The sequence below is a fragment of the Rhinolophus sinicus genome, linkage group LG15, assembly GCF_036562045.2.
Source record: "Rhinolophus sinicus isolate RSC01 linkage group LG15, ASM3656204v1, whole genome shotgun sequence".
Lineage (NCBI taxonomy): Eukaryota > Metazoa > Chordata > Mammalia > Chiroptera > Rhinolophidae > Rhinolophus > Rhinolophus sinicus.
In genome coordinates this window covers 23622511-23629514 of record NC_133764.1, presented here as the reverse complement: position 1 = coordinate 23629514, position 7004 = coordinate 23622511, and positions in this window count along the sequence as shown.

Below are 7004 nucleotides of genomic sequence, written 5' to 3'. Positions count from 1 at the left end.
AAGCTATTGCTAAGGGTGATGTCAAAGAGTTTATTGGCATGTTTTCTTTTAAGAGTTTTATAATTTAAGTCTTTAGTACACTTTGAGTTTAATTTTGTATTCGGCGTAAGAAAGTGGTCCAATTTCACTTTCTATTCTAGTCTACTGAATATATATATATATATATATATATATATATATATATATATATATACACACACACACAAAAAAAGTATACACGTTTTAAGAAAGGAAAAAACTATATCAAAATTGTAATACTAGGGCCGGCCCGGTGGCTCAGGCAATTAGAGCTCCATGCTCCTAACTCCGAAGGCTGCCGGTTCGATTCCCACATGGGCCAGTGGGCTCTCAACCATAAGGTTGCCGGTTCAATTCCTCAAGTCCCTCAAGGGATGGTGGGCTCCACCCCCTGCAACTAAGATTGAACACGGCACCTTGAGCTGAGCTGCCTCCCGGATGGCTCAGTTATCGGTTGGAGCGCGGGCTCTCAACCACAAGGTTGCCAGTTCAATTCCTCGAGTCCCGCAAGGGATGGTGGGCTCTACCCCCTGCAACTAAGATTGAACACGGCACCTTGAGCTGAGCTGCCGCTGAGCTCCCGAATGGCTCAGTTGGTTGGAGCACATCCTCTCAACCATAAGGTTGCCGGTTTCGACTCCCACAAGGGATGGTGGGCTGTGCCCCCTGCAACTAGCAACGGCAACTGGACCTTGAGCTGAGCTGCGCCCTCCACAACTAAGACTGAAAAGACAACAACTGGAAGCTGAACGGCACCCTCCACAACTAAGACTGAAAGGACAACAACTTGACTTGGAAAAAAGTCCTGGAAGTACACACTGTTCTCCAATAAAGTCCTGTTCCCCTTCCCCAGTAAAATCTTTTAAAAAAAATTGTAATACTATATACCGATAACAAAAGATGAACACAAGTCATGTTTGACTTCTGAAATTACAAGAGGTGCTCAAAGTGGTTACCATCAGCATAATTTATTTTTAAGATTTTATTGGGGAAGGGGAACAGGACTTTATTGGGGAACAGTGTGTACTTCCAGGATTTTTTCTAAGTCAAGTTGTTGTCCTTTCAGTCTTAATTGTGGAGGGCGCAGCTCAGCTCCAGGTTCAGTTGCTGTTGCTAGTTGCAGGGGCGCTGCCCACCATCCCTTGCGGGGATGCTCCCCAACCAACTGAGCCATTCGGGAGCTCAGCGGCAGCTCAGCTCAAGGTGCCCTGTTCAATCTTAGTTGCGGGGGGGGGGGGGGGGGGGGGGAACCCACCATCTCTTGTGGGAGTCAAGGAGTCCAACGGGCAATGTTGTGGTTGAGAGCCCACTGACCCATGTGGGAATCAAACTGGTAGCCTTCGGCATTAGGAGCACGGAGCTCCAACCGTCTGAGCCACCGGGCCGGCCCCCATCTGAGTAATTTTAATACAGTTTTTTTTTTCCTTTCTTAAAATGTGCATACATTTTTGGCACCGTGTGTGTGTGTGTGTGTGTGTCTGTACACACACATATATACCGGGGTTGCCAAAAAATAATGTATACAAGTGGACACTTCGGTCAACGTTGCTCAAGCAGTAGTTCGCCATAATCAGAAGTGTCTGGACTCGGATAGTAACCACTTTGAGCACCTCTTCCCATGGTTGTGTTTGCACAATGGTGCCCTCTGCTGTCCCTGCTTTTCAGCTTGGCCTTTTACAGTTTGGATGTTCTTTTCCCTGTCTGTCCTTCCCCAGTGTTTCTTTTTTAGTTGTGGGGAGAGCACTCAATGACAATAAAATAACATTCAGAGAGTTGAAAAACAATCTTTAGGTCCACCCCATACCCGATACCCAAAACTTTAGCCCCCTTCCGGAGACTTTCCAATACCACTGCCACATGCTAACTCATTTAACATCTGAACTACTCTGTCTTAGATATCAGAGGGGAAACTGAGAGAGAATGTGTCAGCAAGTTCTCTAAAGACCTTGCCCTAGTTAGTTCCTTCAGGTGTGGCCCTGGCTCCCCCATACCCTGGGGAGGGAGGCAGGTGTCAAAGCTGCCCATAGAAGCTGAGATTTCACAAGGCTGCATAGATAGCTCACTTCCCATCCCTGATAACAGTCCTGTGGGATGATTAGCTCACTCTGCCCTTCCTCCTCCCTTATTCTGACAATCAAGAAGGTGGGGGCCAGTGACTCTGCCATAGTAAGTAAACCCAAAGTTAACCCTGATGTGTAGTTAAAGTTTAATGAGACCTATGTGGATGGGTAGCGGCAGGGATGGCTTCGGGATGTGGGACTTGTATAGTCTCAAGGGGCCGCACTTGGTTTAATGTTCTGCTGGCACCGTCTTGAAATGCAAGGGTCTCTGCATCTTCATTTTGTAGCAGATACAGGGTGGAGGTGGGTAGGTGATGTGCAGTCTTCTGGCTGGCTGTCTACCCTCCTAGGGCTGCCCCAGAACCAGCTGGGCGATGGTATCCCGGAGAACAACCCATGGACCAGCAGCCCCTCGTGGAGTCCTGGGCTGGTACAGATTCTGCTATCTCACAGGAAATGATCCATGCTCACTTGTTTGAAAGCCATGACGAGGCACTCCTGTGTCCCTCCTCCCTGTCCTTGGGCTGCTGATGCCCTGTGTACAGTGCACCTAGTCCAGCCCAAGCACTGTTGCCACCTGGGTCAGCCTTGGCCTGAAGTCTTGTCTGGCAGTGCTGGGCACTGGCTACTGGATGCTTGCTGCAAGCTTGGCTGGCCTGGAACGTGCTGGGTGACACCTGCTGGTCCTGCTCTGCAGACTTCTGCCTCTACTATCTGGTCTCCCTCTGGGTCTCACGCTGTGCCCTGGGCTGATGATAAGAAGCAGGAGACGGGCCGGCCCTGTGGCTCAGGCGGTTGGAGCTCTGTGCTCCTAACTCCGAAGGCTGCCGGTTCGATTCCCATATGGGCCAGTGGGCTCTCAACCACAGGGTTGCCAGTTCGATTTCCCGCAAGGGATGGTGGGCTGCACCCCCTACAACTAGCAAAGGCAACTGGACCTGGAGCTGAGCTGCGCCCTCCACAACTAAGACTGAAAGGACAACAACTTGAAGCTGAAGGGCACCCTCCACAACTAAGATTGAAAGGACAACAACTTGGGAAAAAATCCTGGAAAAATACACACTGTTCCCCAATAAAGTCCTGTTCCCCTTCCTCAATAAAATCTTTAAAAAAAAAAAAAAGAAGAAGAAGAAGAAGCAGGAGGCAGCCCTGGGATGAGGCCCTGGAAGACTGTGCAAGGGCAGAGCAGGAGTCTACGTGCAGCAGGCCCTCCCAGGCTCGGTGGAGTGCATGAGTGCGGCCTTCCCGCTGTTCAATGTCCGTCTTTTCTGAACTAGTCTCTGCTGCAAGGAGCTCTATCTGGCTTCTTCATGCTTCCAGGCGTCACCATCATTATGATCACACTCAGTTCATTGGGCGACCTCTTCATCTACTCCCTCAGGGGCAAAAATCTGGACCCAGCGTTGCACTACTCTGCATTGGGAATAGCTGGCACATTCCTCCTTGCCAAGACTTGGGAGGCATGGGATAGGGACATCCACATGAGCTGGGGGTCACCCAGAGCTGAAGGAGGGCATATTCACTGTGTGAAAGGTGCATGGGAAGAATTCTAGGGATTTTTCTCTCCTGCTTCGCACGTAGCACTGTCTGTACAGCTTGGGTGTCACAAGGAGAATCTGAGGGAAACCTTCCCAGTCTCCCTGTACAATTCATAGGACAGGTCTGGAGTGGGCAGGAAGTATGTCCATAATGTATGAGTTCTTACAAGTGCCCCGACAGAGCATGGGATCTGAATTTTGCTCACTTTTCCTGTCCCTGGGTCTGTTCAGGTCACAGACATTCTCTGAGCCTGCTCAGTAAGCGTAGACCTCCTGAGTGCTTCCAGTTCAAATCAGCAATGGCCTGAGATATTGAGGCCGACCATGACCTATACGAATTATTGGACCAGTGTGAACACGTCCTGGAGCTCGGCTCAGATCCTGAGTGGAGGCTGTAAGGGGTTTGGGGGGACGCAACTATTTATTCTTCGAGGACGGAGGTCGAGGGTTAGCTTCAGCACCACGAGATGAACAGCACCTGAGGTGCCTGGGATGTCCAGAAGGGGCGACGACAGCCCCACTCCCCCATCTCGAGCTTTAACTTGGGGAGCAAGGCGGAGAGGCAGGCGGGGCGGGCCGACCTCCCGGGGCGGGCCTCAAACCCCAGAGGATGTGTGGGTCTTGGGGGCGGTGTTCAGGGAATCGGTCCGGGATGGGGGCGGGGAAGGGAGGGAGCTGTAGCTGAGCTAGTCTGGGGACGCTGGCGTTCCAGCGCAGTGGAGTCAGGGACTGAAGACGGAATGCTGGTCACGCCCCTTGAGCAACCTTCCGGTTCTCTGCGAATTCCTGTATAGACGCCCACTCCAGTGCTCGTTGCGACAAATACTCGGGCACCCGCAAGCCCAGGCTGCAGCCTCCACCTCCCGCCCCAGGTTAAAAGGAGAGATAGGGGCACCTTTGAGGGGAGACTGAGGTGTGGAAGGGCGATTTCAGGGGAGGGAGCAGAGCAGTCGGCTGCGCTGACCTGGTGACAGCGAGGAAAGTTATGGAGTGTGTTTTAGAAACCGCGTAAATGGCCCTATAGGGTTCAGATTACCCGCCTCACAGGAGCGGAGCCACCTCCCAGCCAGGGCCTTCCTGCAACCGCACCAACCCCGGCGCCTGTGGGGGTTGGTCGTGGGGCGTCTCTGTCAGAGTGTAAGGGGGGGGGGTTATGAGGGGCTGAGCGGACAAAAGAAGAGGGGGAGCACCTGAGGTAGGCGGCAAATTTGGTCCTTGGGAGGTGGTGTGGGAACCCTGGACAAGTCCCCCCTCCCCACCCCAGGGCCAGGATGAGGCCCAGGGCTTCCATTAATCATGACTCCATCTATACACAACGCCTCATGTCCTGAGCTCATATTCAAGGCCCATCACACCCTCACCTGTCCAGCCCATCTATGGCACCTCCACTGTAAAGCAGTCCCTGTTGGTTCCACCTCTTGGCTATTTCAGTCTCCTTGAATTTTTGATTCTATCTACCTGGAACTCCCTTCCCAGTCAAACTTATACATCCCCTTGGGCCTGAAATGTCCGTGTCCCAACACCTCCAATCAGGCAGTGTCTTCCCAGCTCTGCGCCCTTGGCCTAGGCTACCTGCTCTCGGTGGGTCTCTCATCTCAGCCCTAGTCAGTCTCTCCCAACCCTGAGGCTCTGAGCTTCCTTAGGTCAGGAACCGGGTTGGCTTTTCCCTCAGTGATACTACACAGTAGGAGCTCCACAAATATTTGTCAGTGAATGAGCCTTGTCTTGCTTTACTCAGCGTGGGTGACCTGAACTGAGGAAAGGTGGGTTCCTATGGGACAGTGGCTCAGGATAACCCAGGAAGGTCTCTGTGAAATGACTGTCCCAGGACCCAGCCAATCTAGATTTATCCAGTGCAGGATGTATAGGCAGTGTTATGAAATTTACATGATGGAAGAACCTTGGGGCATTCTGAATTTATTTTACAGGTAGGGCTACAGGCCCAGAGATGGGGCTGTAATTGTCCCATGTCACATCGCGAGGTAAGGGAAGGCTAATGTCGGAGTTCTTCAAAGATGTGAACAGATAAGGGAAATCATGTTCCATCCCCAGAAAACTCTATCTTCTAGAGACCCAGGAGACAGCCAGAAAACATAGCTTCCAATCTTAGCTCTGGTCTCCCAGTCCTCTGCCAGGTGTTGATCAAGTGCAAACACACTCTACTTCTGAGGTCTTGAGAAGAGCATGATCAATCTATTGGTTATTCCTGTGGGGCGGTGTTGAATTCAGATTGCTCCTGGTACTCCCCATGCTGGGGCCAGCTGCAGGTGAAGGACTTCCACCTGCAGAACCTGAACCCGGGAGGACCAGATATGTGTAGCACACCGACCGTCAGCACGATCTATGGGGAAGCACAAATACCACTGGCACAAATACCCCTCAAAATGTTAATCACTGAGTTACTGTGTGACACAGCAATTCCATTCCTAGGTATATACCCAAAGAGATAAACACATGTTCAGGGGGCAGCCAGATGGCTCAGTTGGTTAGAGTGTGAGCTCTGAACAACAGTGTTGCTGGTTCGATTCCCACATGGGCCAGTGAGCTGCGCCCTCCACAACTAGGTTGAAGGACAATGACTTGGAGCTGATGGGCCCTGGAGAATCATACAGTTCCCCAACATTCCCCAATAAAATTAAAAACAAAAACAAAAAACAAACATGTTCAGGTGAAAACTTGTATGTGAATGTTCACAGCAGAATTATTCATAACAGCCAGAAAACGGAAACAATCCAAAAGTCCATTAAGTGAAGGATGACTAAAATAACGTGGTATGTCCATATAATGGAATATTAGTTATAAGAAGTTGGGAAATTCTGATACATGCTACAACATGGATAAAACTTGAAAAGATTTGGCTAAAAAGCAGTCACAAAAGACCACATATAATTCCATTTATATGTATAAAATATTCAAAATTGCCAAATCCACTGATACAGAAAGTCGATTGGTGATTGCCTAGGGCTGGTGGTGTCGAGGGGAAATGGGACTGCTAATGGGTATGTAGGAAGACTCACACTCCCTCCCCAAGTTTGATAAGAGAAAGTGCCTCTTCCTGTGGGAGGCTGGGTTGACACCCACATCGGTTCGCTGGCTAGGCCCTTGTGCATAGACTGTACACATACATAGGTTTATTACTTAGCCCCCTTTTCACTCACAATGGCTTGCCCCAAGCCACACCGCGAGGTATGGGGTGGACCAGTGATAGGACCTGAACTGTTCGAGGACAACCTCCTTCCACGCCAAGGAATCTCAACTTCCTAGCGACCCAAGAGGAAACCACAGAGGACCATCCTCCAACAAAGTACGTACGAGTCCCTCTATCCCACCCAGGACCTACCACCAATCGAGTGCACGACGATCTACTTCTTGGTCTCCGGTGCAAAGC